At 40.1% G+C, this 19,241-nt stretch overlaps 1 protein-coding gene across 1 annotated transcript in view; it reads left to right on the top strand.

Annotated features, from left to right (window-relative positions):
- CAMK1D (calcium/calmodulin dependent protein kinase ID) overlaps positions 1 to 19,241 on the top strand; it is a 365,679-nt gene that overhangs the window by 109,071 nt on the left and 237,367 nt on the right. The window lies entirely within an intron of this gene.

The raw sequence follows: 19,241 nt of genomic DNA, 5'->3' as shown, positions 1-19,241 counted from the left end.
GAGGCAAATAATCTATCATATTTATGCAGATATTTACCATTTCTTTAGCTTTCCCTTCATTCTTTAAGTTCCAAGTTAGAGCACATCTTCTGGTGATGAATTCCCTCTTTTTTCCTTCACTGAGAATGCCTTTATGTTTTCCTTTATTCCTAAATGATATTTTATTGTTTATAGACTTGCACTGGATATAGAATTTCAAATTCTTTAAAGACTTTTTTCCCACTGCCTTCCAGCTTCCATCATTTCTGTTGAGAAATTTGTATTCATTCTAATTGCTGTTTCTTCTATATGTGATGTGTTGATTTTCTCTGGCTGCTTCCAAAATTTTTGTCTTATCTTTGGTTTTCAGCAATTTGATTATTATCTGGGTCGCCTTTGAATTTATTTTATTTGGGGTTTGATGAGCTTCTTGAATCTATAAATGCATGTCTTTAACCATATTTGGTAAGTCTTTAGCCATTTTTCAAACTTGTTCTGTGAACTAATCTCTCCTCTCATTTTGGGACTGTAGTAATATGAATACTAGACGTTTTGATATCCTATAAGCTTCTAACACTCTGGTTCATTTTTTTCCTCAATCTTTTCTCTCTGTCCTTCAGATTCAGTGATTTTGATTACTCTTTCTTCATGTTTATTGACTCTTTTCTTTGTCATCTGCATTCTGGTATTACATGTATCTAGTGAATTAAAAAAAAAATTAATTATATCTTTCAAGTCTAAAATTTCCTTTCAGTTCTTTTCAATAATTTTTACTTTTCTCTGAGAACTTCTCTCCGTAAATTTAACAGTGTTCACACTTACTCATGAAGCATGGTTATAATAACTGCTGTAAAGTTTTGGTCTGATAATTTCAACATCTGATTCATCTTTGGGTTGGCACCTATTGATTGTGTTTCCCATTTGTTTTGGTACATTGACTAATTTTGGATTGTATCCTGGATATTTTGAATATTATGTTGTGACATTCTAGGTCCTATTAAAATCTGCAGAGGAATGATTTCTTTTTTAAGAAGGAGGTCAACCAGGTTATGCTCAGATGACAGGTCTATCTCACCTTTCATGGGTGGTGGTAACAGTGTCAGTTCAGTGTTCAAAATCTTTGCTATGCTGTTTGGCTCTGCCCCACACATGTGCTATTCAGAAGTTAGTCTAGCATTTACATGGTTCTTTATGCCATAATTTACTTTGCAGAGCCATTGCTTCTTTGGGCGTGTTTCACACGTGTGTCTCATGGGTCCCCTCAGTGTTATGTTGATTGATACACAGATATACAGGATCTCCTTCCCTGACTTTTCCCTTTCTTGGATTTTTTTCACACTCTTACTCTCAGGGACTCCTTTCCCAGTTCTTGTCAGAGAAGTGGGCATGTCTCAGAGTTTTACCTTCCCACCCCACATGCTGTTGTGCAGTTCTAAGGGACTGGGGCTGCTCCCAGGACACAGCAACAGTGAAGAAAGAGAACAAAAATAACCATCATCTCTTTACACTCTCCAGACACAGGATCCTCCCTTTCCAGTTCTTTTGGCCAGAGAGATGGATTATTTCTTGGGGTTTTAGGTGCTCATTTTGCCCAGCAGCAGGGCAATGCCATGATCAGGGTGGGCTTTACATCAAGGTGTGGAGGAAAAGAGAGGAAAAATACCCTGGATATCCCATGACACCCTTTGGTTTTCAGGGACCCCATTTCCCAGTCATCTGGGCAGAAAGAGGAGACTTTTCCTGGAAGGTTTTGTTATTTTCTGTAATTGGATGGTTCCTTGATTTGACCTACCTTTGGATCAAAGCCAAGAATTAAAGGAGGAAAATTTAATCCAGGAAATTTACCAATGTATGTTTTTCATGTTTGAATGTCCCTCTCAACCTACCTAATGTTGTTTGGTTTTCAGAGTTCTCAAAAAGTTGGATATTGCATTCTGTGCAGAGATTTTGCGTGTAATCAGTGGGAGAAAGAGACTTTTGTGGGCTTACTCCTCCTTGGCCATTCCTGCGAGTCTTACATCTCCTTTTTACAAAAACAAACAGCAGCACACTATTTGTTTGACACTTTTTTTTTGTTACTCAATAATGTATCTTGGAGATAATAGAAATGCTATCAATAGTGACTAAAGTAATAGTTATTGAATGCTTTAAGTGCCAGGTGCTGTTCTAAGCACCATCCATATATCAACCCACTTAATCCTTGCAGCAACCTATTGGGTATGTAGTATTTGTTCACATTTTACAGAGGATGTACATTATCAGAGATGTTAAGTAACTTGCCCAAGGTAACATAGCTACCATGGAGGAGCTACCTAGGTTGTCTGGTTTAAAAGTCCTTACATATAACTACTATTACATAATAATGACAATGATGGTAATACTCAGCACTGTTACAAACTAGCACATGCAAGCTAGAAAACTTAGAGAGCTAAATGTACAAATCACCCTCAGAATGGAGCACCTTTGTTAGCACATTTATATTCTAAGGTAACAAGTATATTCATTCTGCATGTAGGAAGCCCTAGAAAAGGCAGGTGACTTGGCAGAGAGGAAGCATTTGGCTTCTCTAGTACAGACATGAGATGTGACTATTGCTGTCCCCTCTTGAAGGTATAGTACTTTTCTAGCCAGTGAATCTTGGAATAATAGAATCAAAGGAGGTTAGAGCTGGAAGAGACTCACAAGGTCTGAGTTCGCCTCCTGACCTTATAAATCACACATCGTATCAGAAAACATCATGTAAAAGTTAAAATGGCATATGAATGTCAGTTATAGATAATGAAACAATTCTAGAAAACTAAGGGGATGAAATTCTTATCTTCATTATCATCATAGCTGCATTTTTGTAGGACATCAATGTCCCAGACACTTTGCAGGGTACTTCTCTGATGTTTTATGTAACCTTGTAAAATAGGTATTATAGTCCCCATATTTTTCATATAAGGAAACAAATGTTCAGAGATGATAGTTCACCTGCCCAACCAAAGTGACATACTGAAGTCAAGATTCTTTGAAACGTCTCTACTGAGTACTTTCTATTTATGAGTATTTGCCTGATACCAACCATATGTGTAATTACCATGTACTTTTTCTGAGTGAAAGGGGTACTAGCAGTAATTATACTGGGACTGTCCTGGACAAATTTGGACAAAGAGTCACCCTATCTATGAGCCTTTATTCCCAGATGGCATAATTTATAGTTGCCATAGTTTGTTTGATTTAGATAATATAGAATGCTGTAGAGGACCAGCGTTCGTGAGTGTGTATTAATGAATATCTTGATCTGTTTTCCATGGTCTTTATTGGTGAACCACACAGAGCTGAGTTTCTTTTATGCAGTGGACTTACAGATTTTGCTCATTGTTTGCTCATTGAGCAAGAAAGGCCACCTTTTAAGGAAATACAATTTTAAGATGGGAGTGTTGTGAAAAGTCACGAAGAATGCTCTTGAACCAATATTTATTTTAAGGCTTTTTCTCTAGAGCTAGGTACTCATGAGCCTTTCAGGAGGAATATAATTAAATATGGAAGAGACTAGATAAGCTGCCTGTTCTCCTGTATTGCACTGAGGTGAAGGAATAGCCATGGTCATGTGTTTCCGGGAGGTAAGGCTTTGGAAATGCAAACAACTTAAATGTGAATCTTCTCTTATATACTCAAGAAAAAGATATGTAGACAACTGCTCATGATGTATCAAGATGGATAATGTGCCTAAAATATTAAAAAATAATGCTTCTTGCAATTATAAGGAAGGAAATTGTATCCCAGTTCTGTGTATGGGGAAAGTGAGGCTCAGGGTGGTTAAGTGACTACCCCAGGCTTTCCCAGGTGGCCAGTGCTGGTGTAGGCACTGAGATCAAGGTCTGGCTGGCTGCAGAGGCCATGTGCTCCTGAGCACTGCTGCATTATGAGCTGAGAGGCTCTAAGTGTCTGGACCTTGAACAAGTCACTCTACCTTTTTTGACCTCAGTTTCCTTTTCTGGGAAATGAGGGGATTGAACTTGATGACCTCTGTGGCTCATCCAGGTCTAACAGTTTGTGATCCAAAATTGATTGTGGGCCCCATTCAGCATGGTGGACATTCTGGTGGGAAAATACTACTCATCAGTTTGCATGCTTATAGTTTAGGTTTAACAAATGGAGAAGCACAAAAATTCTATTGTGGTTTTTTACAGGACTTGGGAGAGTTTATTAGGTGTTCTTGGGAGAGTTCCCATGTGCTTTCTGCCAAGAACCATTTTTGTGTTACTTTTGTGGACCCCTTCCACCTTTCTCCCTTGCAATTCCATCATTAATCTGGAGACTGAGGTGATCAGAAGTCTGAGATTGTCCAGGATAAAATAAATAGAACATTAGCTCAAAGGACCCTAAATGTGAAGCTTCCCCTATGGCAAATAAAACAAGTGTGTGGAAACTACTCGAAGTTTACATTAACATCAGTATTCTTGCTTTGGACATTAGTGGTGAGACCATCACAATCTAATGAACTGCTGATACTGGTTTTTCTTCAGAAGTATATAGTGTATATTAGTTAGGATCCCAGGCAGTCAGAAAGCTGGTTCCCCCCGGCAACATGCCCAGGGTGCATTCATTCTCCTTTCTGCCTTGTGCAAAGAGAGATAACAGATGCATGAAAATTACCAACATCAGAGGGTTCCTGTGCTCTGGCCCTGCCTCATCTGTATGCATCATATTTGCTTAAACCTATTGTCTGCGGGCAAAGTCCAATTGTCTGGAGCCAAGTTACTAATGATAAATATAATGACTACAGCGTCTGCCATTGTGAACTGCCATGGAGCAGGGGAGACTACATGAAATTGTCAGAATTAAAAAAACAAAAGTAAACCAAACACATTTTGCATAGAATAGTATAGTGGAGCATTTTTTCAAGACAAATCTTCTGTGTTCAAATGATACATTATAGAATGCAGAATAATTATAACTGAGAAACAAGACTTAAAATTGCTGTCACCCGACATGACTTCCTCTTTCTTTGGCTCTTAGAAGCAGCATTCTCATGATGGTCTATCTGGGTCAGTCACAAACTGAAAATTGACTTTGCTGGCTTTCCTCACAGGGTGGGTAAAGTGGCAAATAACTGCTAAATGATGAGTTTGGGTATCGTAATTGAGGCCAGGGAATTGATAATAAAGACAAAGGAGATTGCCTATTTCTAATTACGAAGATTTATAATCTAGGGCTGAGGGAACTCTCTCATAGTTCATTTCTAACAGGTCCCTAACCCAACTCCCCCTAATAAAGGATATTCCAAGCACTACATAGTGGAGAGCTATGGACAGGCTAGCTGATTCTGTTCACTTGATGATGTCCTTCCTGGGTAGGTATTGAACAATTAAATCATTCCTAGAATAGGAAAAACATCTTAATTTTTCCACTGATAATTGGATTTCTTTTTTCTTAATTTGATAGAGCACCTTGCCCTTTTTCTTCTTTGTTATTTAGGCTTTTTAAAAAAGGTATGTCATTGCCCTAGCCAGGGTGGCTTAGTTGGTTGAGTATCATCCATGCACTGAAAGGTCACTGGTTTGATTCCCTGTCAGGGCACATACCTAGGTTACAGGTTCGATCCCCGGTTGGGGTGTGTACAGTTGGGGTGCGTACAGGAGGCAACTGATCAGCGTTTCTCTCTCACATTGATGTTTCTCTCCCCCTCCCTTCTTCTCTCTCTAAAATCAATAAAAACACATTAAAAATAATAATAAAAGAATGGTTGAGAATCTCTAATATATATAGTGGCTCTGTGAAGGCACAAGGAGCCTAAGTTCTTTGTATTTTTTTTTTATAAGTTGTCTTCATTCATTCAACAGATATATATTGATCGCTTCGCCAAAAAAGCCATGTTTAATTCTTTTGTTTTATTTTCAAGACTAACCTTTGAGTGCATTGCCACTCATTGGCTGGCAGTGGTTGGTGTTCTTCTGATCTGAACCACCTTCCTCTTGCATTGTCTGGTTGTAAGTTTATTTGAATGGAAGGAAGCGTATCGTACACCACTCCATGTTCCATCTCCTGGTCATTATTTTATAATGTGATGCAGTGCTCCTTCATAGACTGACCAGTCATGAGTTTAGCCTTGTAAAGCCTGATTTTCATGCCATAAACTTCCAGTTGTATTTACTATACAATCACAGTGCACATTTTTGTACTTTACTGTTTAGATAAAGTTTACCATGCTTCTTCAGTCTTTGTTGCCATGATTTTAATGGCGCTGTATTTTCACCGTGGTCCACTTTTTCTACTACTACTCTTCAATATGACACAGTCCCTCCACACTCATTGGGTAGTTCTTACAGCCATTTATTAGTAAAGAAGTGAACTTTCAGATGGCAACAGAGTTTCTACTCACATAGTGAAAACAGATTGTGGGTTTATTATCTCATGTAAAATAATGTAAAAAATAGGGAGTCCAGGGCTAGTGTGGTGGCTCTATAAACACACAAGGAACCTAGGCCCTTTATATTTTTTTATTCTATATCATTAGCAAGAACGTCTATCCTCAAGGTCACAAGTTAACTCTTGGAAATCCAGCCATCATGTCCTTATTCTAGAAGAAAAGGAAGGACAAAGGACAAGAAAATATGCCTCATGCCAAGTCAACCTCCTTTAAAGGGCTCCTCTTTAAATGTCATACTATGACTTTGGTTAAAATCTCATTGGCCACTTCTAGCTAAAAGGGAAGTTGGGAATTGTAACTTTGAAGGTTGGTATATTAATGTTAGCTGTGGTAACAAATAAACCTCCAAATTTTAGGGCTTAACACAATGGCTTTTATTTTTCTCTCATCAGAGTCTAGTACAGATGTCCCTGGTTGGCAGTATGTCTTCCACGCGGGGACTGAGAGACCTCTGGGATCTTGGGGTCCTCTGCGTTGGGTAGACACATGGCAAACAAGAATGGAGTCATGTGGGAGGTGTTTCTGGGCCAACCTGGAAGGGGCCCACATCGTCTGCTTATTCTCCATTGGCCAGAGCCCAGTCACATGGCCACGTGTACCTATAAAGCTGGGAACTAGAGTCTAGCTGGGTTCAGTGGACAGCTAGCCACTGGACACATTGCTGCCCCCATAATGTCAGGATTCTGTTACTGAGAAAGATGTTGAGACATGCCGAGACACATTAAACCAGTAAGAATCTCAGCTACAGCCAGACATAAGGTCTGCTCATTTTTCCTATGGAGATGCTTCTTGTTCCGGGTCACACAGATCAGGCCTTGTCCCTTCTGAGTCAAGGGACTTGACATCCTTGTTTTCTCCAATATCAAACTTCTTGTCCAAACCACCCAGTTTAGCTCTTAATTCTACAAAGACTTGTCTTCATTTGTTCAGTATTTCCTGGGTCCTGGTTTTTGTGGATATAATAATTTGTAGATCCAGTTTCTCTAAACACATGAAAGCAGGGACTTTATTCTCTTTTTCCATCATTCATGGTTGAATGTATTCTCGTAAGTGATGTTTCCTCCTCATGAGAGTGGCCGAGAAGTCCTCCATGAAATTGGTTCAAAGAACTAATGAGGCCAGGAGTTAAAGTTAAGAATTTTTGGCCAACATCCAGAGGTCATTTGGAGAGCTGCCAAGCCTCTTAACTTATATTCTAACAGTCTTGGTAATGTGGTCTGAACCAGAACAAGGCTTTCCCTTCCCCACGTCCCAGTTTACTCTAGAAAATTCCCATTCCTCAAAGGTTATTCAAATACCTCTGCTTTGAAAGATGCAATGCTCAGTTTTGGCCAGCCAAGTTTTGTTCTATTTCCTCTGAGTTCTTGTAGTGTTTTGTGAATGTTTTGTTTTAGGGTCTATTGCCTCATCAAAATAATGTTTACTGATCACATTAAGGGGTAGGTGTATAATTTCCATCTTTTCATTTAATCCTCATAACAACCCCATGAGCTATGTAGTGTCCCTGTCACCATTGTACTGATGAGGACACAGGCTCATAGAGATTAAGCAATGTGCCCCAGATGCTATTAGAAGTGAAAGTTGGACCTGTTAATTATTATCCTGGATGGTATGCATGAACTGGGACTGTCCTAGTAAAACAGGGACCTGTGGCCTCCTTCCTTATATGCCCTCAACTCTGCAGTTTCCCGGAGGCACCATTGTCTGTTCTGCCTTTGGTTAAATTAAAAAAAAAAAAAAATCATGAAATACTTCAACTTTACCAAAAAGTACAGAAAACTACATGAATAGGCTATCATGTACCTACCATCCAGGTTGACCAAATGTTGATTCACATTTTGCCATATTTGCTTCAGATTTCTCAAAAAGATGTTATGGATACAGGATACAGTTATGGATACAGATTCCATTTCCTTTCCCTTCCTGGAGTCAACTAGTGCCTGAAGCTGGTGTGTATCCTTTTTGTGTGTCTATGTACTTTTATTGCATACACATACGCTGCATGTCGCAACAATGTAGGGCTTAGTGCTATTGATGTGTTTGTGTTTTATAGAGTGACATGAATGGAATCAATACTGTTGGTATCTTTTAGTAACCTGATTTTTCTCACCCATTCTTACAGTTTCAAGATTTATCCCTGTTAATACATGTACACCTCATCATTAAATTTACTACAGAGTATTCCACTGAGTGTCTTTATCATAGCTTACTTTTCTTGTTAGTGATATTTATATCCCTCTTCGTAAGCTGGAATATTACATCCTTCTAGATGAATACATATATCTGTAACTCATTCTTTTCAATAGCCATATAATAGTCCATGATATGGCTGTTCCATTCCATCATTACTGGAAATTCACGTTGTTTTCATGATTTTCCATTTTTCATGGTGCCTCAATGCGTCCTTATACATGCATCTGTCCTAAAATGAAATTTTAACAGGAATAGCCAGATTTATTTCCAAAAGTACTATGGCAATTTATAGGCAGCAACTTTCCCACATAAATTGACCTTTTCCCAACCTGATGAGAAGAGAGTTGTCCTGTTGAGGTTTTATTTGCATTTTCTGGATGACTAGTAAGGTGGAGTATCAGTTAATATGTTCATTGACCATTCTGTGAACTGTGTGCTTGTATCCTTGCCCACATTGTTCTGCAGGACCGGAGCATCTCTGCTGGGCATGGCTGCTGTGAACAGAGCATGCTGGTGTTGTGCATGTGGCAGCCTTGGTGGGAAGTCCATGGTGTCATAAGATAGTAACTCTTTGTCTTATGTGTTGCAATCATTTCTCCACCCCGACTCCAGCCTATCTTTTTTCTTTTTTACTTTGCTTACAGTATCTTTAACTATGTCCCATTTTTTTTTTCTTTCATAAAACTTGAATATTTTCTCTTTTCCAATATGATCTTAGGGTTTTGTCTCTTGTTTAAGATGGTTAATTTATGCTTGCCTTCTAATTCTTTTCTTCATAAAATGTTTCCAACACTTTTATTGTATTTTTTTAAATCTGGAAATTTAAGCAACATCTTTAAAGAACCCAGGTTTTCTTTATATGTCATTACAGCATGGCTAAGGCATTGGAACTCACCAAATATTTGCTTGGATGCTGTATCAGATGCTCTGCTGACATACAGTGATGTGACATGTATTCTCATCTTTTCCTTTTTAAAATTTACACTTTGATATTTTCTATTCAAATAATATGAAGCTTACAGAATAAAAAAGGCATGGCCAGCTGATGGCTGCTCATACTTGGAAGGGAGACCTGGACTTGTGTTTTGTTTAAAAATTAAGTGAAGAAACAGTGTCATTTTAATTGTCCCTGATGTTTATCTTCAGGAAAGATGCCAGCCCTAAAGCATCCGGGGGACTGACAGCTGATCTGGTTAGTTCTGCAGTGCTGTCATTTATGAGGGTTGAGACATAGTGGTTTGTTCCTGGGGGAGAAAGGAAGGCAGTGGTGATGAGAGAAAGGGAGTTCATTTGCTGCTGCTTATGAGGTAGATCTGATTTAATAGTGAACATAGTTTGTGGATCCAGTTGCTCTTTTTAAGTTTACTTTTCAGAAGCATCAAAGTAAGTGGCAAATGAAAAAAAGTTAAATGTGTTACATTTTTATGTGTGTGGTTTAGATAAATTTCCATAACCACCTTTGATTGCTCTATGAAATGACTTTTGCCATTACGAGGATGAAGTGCCAGTTCCAGGATGGGTCTGATGAGGCGCAGACCAGTGGCTGAGTGTCCAGCAGATTAGTGATGAGATGCAGAAGACATGCTTGTTACAGAGCAAGGGAATTGGAGCTGGCTGATGCTTGAGTTCAAGTCTGTCCTTGTGGGCGTCTGAGAACAGGCCTGGAGCTCTCACCTCTGCACCTCTTTCTTACCTGAGGCAGAAGCTGGAGCATCATGCCCATCTTGCAGGTGGAAAAACTGAGGCAAAAAGAAGCTGAGTCTCAGCAGCTTCATGTGATCATTCAAGGGAGAATGAAGCCCTCTTACTGCTTTGTGAGGAACTTTGACTAAATTGGCATCAGTTCTACTTTTCAGGGGATGTGAGTCATTAGTTATTTAGCTAGAATGATGGCATTTGTGAAACCAATGCTGGGCTTGATTCTTTATGCTTTTCTTTTTTTTAAGCTCTCACAGAGAAGAAAACAGTGTTCTACAACTAGTGTATTCTCACATCTTTCAGAAACTGCCCTCCACCCCCACCCCAAACCTGCCAGACCCTTGCCACACCGAGGGGCACTAATGCTCTCTGGATCTCCTGGACTTCATCTTTTCCTTCTTTCACATAGCTCCAGGAGCTCTGGCCACCTGTCCTTCTCTTATAAGCCAGGGCCTCACCAGCCCAGGACCTTTCATTTATGGTTTTTTTGCTCCTGGAAAAGTCTTCCAGACATGCTTATGGCTTTCTCCCTTGTTCCATTCCATTGTCAGCAAAGAGGCCTGCTCTGGCCACCCATCTACAAATGTACATGCCATTTTCCCCTGCTCTATCCTTGTTTTTTGACCCCTACCGATGTATTTGTTTATAGTGTTCCTCCCTTCTCACTGGCATGGGAGTTTCCTGGGCTGGAGGCCTGGTCCCTTAACCTGACTATTCTCAGGGCCTGGCATGTGAGTGTGCTCACTGCACCTGTGCGAACTGAGCAGCCTGAGCTCTTTCCCCACTGCCAGCTCGCCCAGGTGTAACCTGTTCTCTGAGTCAGCAGCAGGGCAGGGGCATTGGCCACTATCCCTTACTACCTCCAGGAAGCAGTGCAAAGTGAATGTACCGTGGACATGTTTCTTTGAAAGTCAAGTTCATCTGCACAGGGCCAGAACTAACTGAAGTTTAAAATATCGATCATTTCCTTGCTTGGCTGGTGTGGCTCAGTGGATTGAGTGTTGTCCCATGCACCAAGAGGTCAGTTAGATTCCCAGTCAGGGCACATGCCCAAGTTGTGGTCTTGATCCCCGGTAGGGGGCATGCAGGAGGCAACCAATTGATGCGGTGTTTCTCTCTCATCGATGTTTCTATCTCTCTCCCTCTCCCCCCCTCTAAAAAAATCAATAAAAGCATATGTTTAAAAAATAATAAAACATGGATCATTTCCAGTGTCATTAAGGACTTCCTGCTGAGCAGGCGCTCATGTTACAATGTGGCATGCTCCCGGGAAATACACTTGGGTTTTAGAGGAGATATCAGTAAGTATGTCTTTTAACCCAAAGAAGTGGCACAAGCACATTAATGGGCTAATTTGGGGAATATTTCTGGGCAGGTGAGCCTTTTGGAACTCCTCCAGTCAGCCTGCCTGGGAAATCCCACTGTTTTGGAGGTTGACCCTGCTTTACTTTTCAGAAATTTCAGCAGCCTGTCCCTGAATACTGCAGTGTCAGGGAAAAGAACCATGGAGTTTCTAATGAATGCAGTTTTCCTGGCACTGGGAGAAAACCTGATGTGCTTCTGGGCTAACAGTACGTTTTTCTGCCCTGCTTGGAGAAGCCAAGAGCCTGTGCCTGGTGGCCTCTGTGGGATCAGAGCATCAGGTCACCATTCCTATCATTTGAGACTGTCAAGGCTGGCAGAGGTGGAGTAGCCCCTACATTCATTTCCATTGTCTCTGTGATGGGTCATAACTTCCATGGCCAAGTAATTGAGAGAAGCTCAATGAACACTATCTCCATGCTCCTGGCCTTCATTTTGCATGCAGTGGTATCTCACGAAATGAGCTTTTGTGTTTGTGGGTAGCCACTAGGCTGATTTATTCTTATTTTTGGCCAGAAGTAATGTTATAATCAGTACCTCACAACAAATTGATGAGTAGTTTATGTGTGTGATTTGAATGTTGCATTAAAGCTTTATACCTTACACCAAAGCACTAATGCCCAGAGATGCTTGAACTTTCCTTTTCTTTCAGCTGAGACATTAATGTGATTATGCTGTAGGAAATGGGAGAACTTATCAATTGTGCTGGAGGATTATGTCACCTCTATTAATCAGGAAATGAATAGTGAGATGTGTGGGCAGTTTAGAAAGAGAAGCAATTAGCAGGTGGGGCAAAAGAAGGGTCAATCTTGAGTCTACTGAGTTTTTATACTTTTGAAAAGAATGAAAATTATTATGTAGAAATTTAAGATATAAAGGCAGTAAGGAGGGTGCCTAATTGGGGTACGTTATAGGAGTGCCTTACGAACACGAACAGAGGTCCAAATTAAAAATTCTTCACTCTCCTTGAACAGAGGGTATGGGTTCTTGAAGTAGGAAAGAGGAGAACCTTCTGCCTTCAGCCGTTGGGATTGAAGTAGGAGGACACTCTCAGAAACTGAGAAGCAAGCTGAGGTTATTAGGGGCCCATTTGTGGGTTTTCTGGTTAAGATAGTGTCTGTGAATTTACCTATCGTAGCCCAGATTGCCATTGACACAGTATGGGCGAGGATTTGGACTTTTTTCATGGAGGCAGGAGTGGCAGATACAGTGAAAAAAAAACACCACCACATCTATGCACCTCACCCACTCTTCCTACTTTTCCTGAATTATGGAATTAATTACACCTGGAGAGGTGACATTTAAAAATGGAAAGGAATGAGTTTGGTATCAAACTAGGGTTACAATTTCAGTTTATTATCTTGTTAGCAAAATTTTTAGTCTCTTTGAACTTTAGTTTTCTCAGTTATAAAATGGGAATACTGTTATGCAGGGTTATTGGGAGAATTAGATAATGGTAGGCAAATATTCTAAAAATAAGCTTCTAATAAAGCTTTGCTAAGCAGTTTAGATGATGGTGGTGATGATTATTTAGGTTAGGGAAGCTTCATTCTTTGCCAGTAGTCTGTCTGCCTGGTTATTTTTCTCTATCCATACAAGGAAGCACAGAATAAATTGCCTCTTGACCTGTCTTGTGTGTGGAACATTCCAGAATGCAGCTCAGTGAGGAAGAGGTGTGCAGGGCACTCCATCCTTTTAGTGTTGGGAGACTCAACGAGTTACAAAGCAATCACATAGAAAGAATGGAATTTTCAAGGTGAAAATATAGACAGTATCTGTTATATCACTCAGTACGAAAACATTAGCCATAAATGAATTTCCTGTATGGCAAAGCTATATCACTTTGTTAGAGAGCACACTTAACTGTTTCTGTTCAAAATGATATAGAACCTACCACATGTTTCACTGGACTGAGAATCCCAAGTAGTAGTCAGCTTTGTTCATTTCCCTCATTTGTCCAAAACCTCATCCCTGAGATTCCAAGTTGGTGGTGGATTAAGTAGAAGCTACAGCGACACTCTCCTAGGACCAAACTGGAATTACAACTAAAATATTGAAAAGACAATCTTGAATAATCAACTGTAGACTAGCTGGAGAGAACCTTCATGACCAAGGAAGTAAAGCAGAGACTGATAGAGACTAGTAGGAAGTGTGGAGGTGTGAGAGGGCTGGTCAGGCTCCCACAGGCAGCAGCTGAAGGTTCAGAGGGATATCTCAGCTGTGGGGGGGTACCCATTGAGAACTTTGGGGTCTAAACCCAAAGCTGGGCTTCCCAGAATTGAGAAAGGTGCCCACATAACATCCGGCCATAAAAAGCAGCAGGGTTTCTGTTTGCCAGGGAGAGACAGCTAGAAGTTCAGGCAACTTAAAGGCCAACACACAAAGTTTTGTGTGTAGCCACTCACCTTGGGCTCTGGCGGAGGGAGAGCAGACTGAGCTAGAGGAAAATCCAGGGATGCTGGCTCTGGGGATAGAGCTTAGAGGGTGGCCATCTGGATTCCTGTGCTGAGTCATTCCCTGATACTGCAGAGGACAGATTTCTCAGGCAGACCTTTACCAACCAGGCAGCTTTTGCTGGGGGGAGGGGCAATTGCCCCACCTCGCTGTATTCTACAGCCTGAGGCTCATTAAAAGACAGAATAATAATTAGCCTTCAGTCAAAAGCAGATCTCTTGGTGGTTTGAGTCTTTGCCTGATTTGCTTCTGGGCTGGGGACTAGGAAAAGCAGACCTTGATGCCCACCTTGGTCCTTTCCAAATGCACCCAGCCCCAGCAGAGGGAGCTACAAGCTATGGATTGCTGAAGACCTCAAACGGTACTGAAGGCCAGTCACAAACAGTGTCTGACATTGACCTGAACGTGAGACCATCCAGAAAGACTGGGAGTACTAGCAGATTTACCTAATACATAAAAACATACCCAAACAGGCAGCCAAAATGGGGAGACATAAAACAAGCCCCAAATGAAAGAACAAGAGAATTTTCCTGAAGAAGAGATAAATGAAATGGAGATAAGCAATCTACCATACATGGAGTTAAGAATAATGATTGTAAGGATGCTCAACAGCATGGGAAAAGATATGGAAACTATGAAGAAAATTAAGAATTACATAGGATTAAAAAACACATTGGAAGGAATAAACAGCAGATTTCAGGCTGCTGAGGATCAGACAGTAAATCAGAAAACGGTAGAAAAAAATCAGAGAACCAAAAATTAAAAACAAAAAACAGGAGGACAGTTTAAGGGAGCTGTAGGACTACATGAAATGTAACAATATTCACATGATAGGAGTCTAGAATGTGAAGAAAGTGATCAAGGGATAGAGAACCGGTTTGAAGAACCAATGGCAGGAAACTTTCCTAACCTGGTGAAGGAAAAAGTCACACAAATTCAGGAGGCACAGAGAGTCCCAAGCAAGAAGAACCCAAAGAGGCCCATGCCCAGACACATGACTGGCTGCTTCTAGAGGCCCATCTCCTGTGACTCTGGCCCTCCTGCTTCCCTTTTATAAGGCCCCTGCTGATTACTTTGGGCCCACCTGAATAATCCAGGATGCTCTGCTCTCCTCATACTAAAACTTAACCTAATGCCAGCTGTAAGATAGAAAGGCAATAAGAAGGCGGCATTGCAAAATAACATTCACAGGTTCTGGGGATGAAGACATGGACATCTTTAGGGGGGCCGTTATTCTGTCTGGCATAATATTCTCTAGTGTTGTGAATATAAATGACATGTTTTACACACACATACACACTATGTCCTTAGCATTGTGTTGTATACAATAAACCATTGCCCTCCTCCCATACTCTTCTTGTGTATAGATTCAGGCAGGGCCTGTCTGTGGAATGGATTCTGCTTTTGTCAACTTGCCTTTCTTGACTTCCCTCTACCTTCCCTGTTGTTTTTGTCTGTTAACACTTCCTCATCTTTCCATTTCAAGTTCCCACTTCTCCCTAAATGGTGTTATTTAGGAATGATCTCTGAAGAAAAGGTTTTCTTCAAAAAACATTTGAATTTCCTCATTGGGGAAGGTGTCTAGGCTAATTGGGAACCAAGTGGAGAGGGCTTGGTCACCAGTGCACACCCGTCCTATTTAGATGGCTATTCCAGACAGCACAAGGGATGAACTTGGCTGTATAGTAGGAATGTTACTGACTTTTCATCAATAGGATATTAATCCAGCCAGAACATCTAGTACAAAGCTTAAATTAGCCAGAGAGTGATTTTGCATAGATGTTTATTGATTATTTTCTCTTTATTTTTCCAAAATTTTTCTCCACTTCACTAAATAACTTTTAATGGAAAAAACTGCATGTACATAGTAAAATGGATAAAATTAAGTTTCCCAACCATCCTGCCTCCAGGCTTCTCCCTGTAGACAACAGTGTTGTCTCTTTTCTGTCTGGACTGACGGACTCTCTTTTGCAGGTGGGAACATAATAAGCACTTTGCTCTGCACTTTTATTTTTTCACTTAACAGTATATCTTGGGAGTAATTCCAGATTAGCACACATAAATTTACTTAATTATTTAAAATGGCTGCATAGTTCTTCATTGCAATTTTACATTGTAATTTACTTAACCAGTTCCTTATTGATAGATATTTAGGATGTTTTCAATGTTTTGCTATTTCAAACTTTTGCTGATTTTTTTACCTGATTATGTTAGGCCTTCTATTTTCTTTATGTAGATACAGCCAAATGTCCCTTAAGTGTAATAATTATTATAACAGTAATGACTCTGGTTTTGTTTTGTTTTTGATGAGGAAGCTTGAAAGACTAATTAGAGTACATTGATGTTGGTATGGAGCTCAAAGGCTTTTTCTTTCAAGTTACCTGTTGATATATCTGCCCTGAACAAGAATTAAAATAAACTGAAAAGGGTGCTTAAAATAAGAGCCTTCCAGAGGCTTCCAGTGAGGGCATGGCCATGTGAGGGATGGCCAGCTGGGATTAATCATAAATATTCACCCAGCTTCAGGATCATGGGTTTATTCCCCATGTGGCAATGATGTACACTAGCCCCTCCAAAGACTGTGTTTGGCATTAGGAGAACATTGGATCTTCATAGTAGTCACAGGAGAAAGGGACATGAGGGTCTGCTAGGTCTGTCTCTGCCATAGGGATGGGGGTGAGGAAGGAGAGGGTCATTCTGAAGAGCCACCTATGTAGGGAGAATCTTTGTCAAACAGGAGATCTGTGAAGACCACTATGAGCCACGGAGGAGGTCTGCACAATTGACAAAGAAAGATGGAGAATATATTGAGGATTCCAGTTTCATGCCAGTCATTATCCCTATCATCCAAGTCAGCTATAGCCTTGCACAAATGCATATACAACCCACACAGTCACTTTATGTGCCTTTTAGTGTTACTAGCCTTTTAGTTGTGGCTATAAGGAGACTTCGTAGTCCCAAGAGTACAGAATCTTTTATTCTGCCACCACCTCCCTAAGAAAAAATGACTGACTCACTCGGGTTCCATATCAACCTTTCACAAGTGACTGGTGAGCAGAAATAAAATATGGGACTCTGAGAGAAGTGAAGACGGGAAGTTGTGCTATTAAATGAATCATGTTCTTTAAGAGGTGACAGTATGCATGCATTCATTTGTAATTTATTTATCTTCTCTGTTTGGATCAGGGCAGCAATTAGCAGTAAAGATTCAGCATCACAGAAAAATTGTAAGAAACCAAAGATATCACATGCAGTGACTGCTGGTGTTTTCAAGCCTTCCCTTGTGACATGCATTGTCATACCCAAACCTTCTCCAGTGGTTTTAGACACAGGGATGTATGCAGAATGAGAATTGATCTGGGCAAAAATCAGGCTAATCGTGTGAATATTTAAGAACATCTCATCATGGTTCTTGAAGCTTTTATCAAAGGTTGCTAGTGATGGTGGAATTTACCAGTTGAGGAAGATGGGATTTTTTGAGTGAAAAAGAATAGCTATTTTTAGTAGGACTCTCCCTATTGCAATGCATAACTTACTAAAGTTAAGGGTAATGTCTTTAATGTGAACTGGTTGGTGGGGCAAGGGTCCAAATTAATAAGAGCCTGACTTATAGGTGGTTTTTAATTTTTTAAAAAATATGTCTTTATTGATTTCAGAGAGAGTAAGAGAGAGAAACATCAATGATGAGAGAGTCATTGATCGACTGCCTCCTGCACACCCCTGATCGGGGATCGAGCCCACAACCCTGGTATGTGCCCTGACTGGGAATCTAACCGCGATCTCCTGGGTCATATATAGGTCGATGCTCAACCGCTGAGCCATGCCTAGCCGGGCATAGATTATTTTTAAGACTTGAAAATTTAATACTTCTAGTGAACATATTGCTTACTACATAATTGCCAAGTAGAGGGGTTTAGAAGACACACTCTAATGAATAGATGTTATATTTAAATAGGATACCAATTTTCATGCACACATATTTGTTCTTGAAGCATGTGAAAGCAAGACTTTACTTTGCTTGGCAGAACATTATTTTTCAGATTGGGTATGGCTTTCTTTAGGTCAGTGTGCTGAATTAGCACGACAAGATGTCATGAGTGGTATGTGAATTAGTGAAGACTTTAAACTGAAGATTCTACCAGAAAGAGTTATGTCACTTCTAAAATTACCTAATTTCTGCCTGGAGAGTTGCTTAGACATTGAGACCATCTGACTTCACACCTGTTACTATCTGTTTGGATGCTCTGAGTTCAGTAGGACTGTTGCTTGGGTTAGCAGATAGGCTCTCCTATTTTAAGAGTTGATTCTGCTCTGGAACAAAAGGTCTAAAAGGCACCTGTCCATTTCTTTATTATCTAAGGCCAAATATCACCAACTTCATTTTATACTCTTTAGATCTTTTCCTTTTCCCCCCTACCAGCCCTTAATATAGTCCTGGCATAACACTAGGGGAAATAGAATGCTTAGTGGAAAAGAACATTTTAATTTATGGTCCAAGAACTGGGGGTAATATCTGTCAACCCAGTTGCCCAGCATAGTAATGGTAATAGGCTAGAGGCAACGTCATTAATAAAGTTAATAACACAATCAATCTGATTTTTATGTAAAATGACTAAAAAGCTCAAAAAGGCAATGATTCTGTAATAGCTGACTCTAAGCTAATAGGCAGATCATTTCAGCACCATCTGATTATTTCTTGGTCTAATTTGGGATGGATATAATTTTACTGAGCGATCAGTTTAGTGTACTATCGTGAATCAAAAAGACAGCTCCAAAATTCCTGATTCTTGTTGGAAATCGGGGACATCTTTTTAAGGATTTACCAGTGCAACTGGATGAACATTTGTGGAGCACCTAAAATGTACATGTCACAGGAAGTTGTCAGACTAAATGTCCATTTTGTTATTAAATTGCTCTTGTATGAGAAAATGATTTAATTTTGAATTATGTGCACTTAGAGATGGCAGCCCATGTACAACTCATTTTAGATGCTATCTGATATATTTCTTAACCACTTCAGGTTAAAGATCATTAGAAATCAGGAAAGTAGGATTCATAGATTCTTGTTTTTGCTTTTTATGATAATTGGTCATGAGTAGATGGTTAGCCAGCACATCTCTAGCTGGGCTTAGCTCTGAGG

This window comes from Miniopterus natalensis, chromosome 1 (assembly GCF_054644295.1).
Source record: "Miniopterus natalensis isolate mMinNat1 chromosome 1, mMinNat1.hap1, whole genome shotgun sequence".
Lineage (NCBI taxonomy): Eukaryota > Metazoa > Chordata > Mammalia > Chiroptera > Miniopteridae > Miniopterus > Miniopterus natalensis.
The sequence above is the reverse complement of the archived record's forward strand: the minus strand, read 5'-3'. Positions and strand labels throughout refer to the sequence as shown.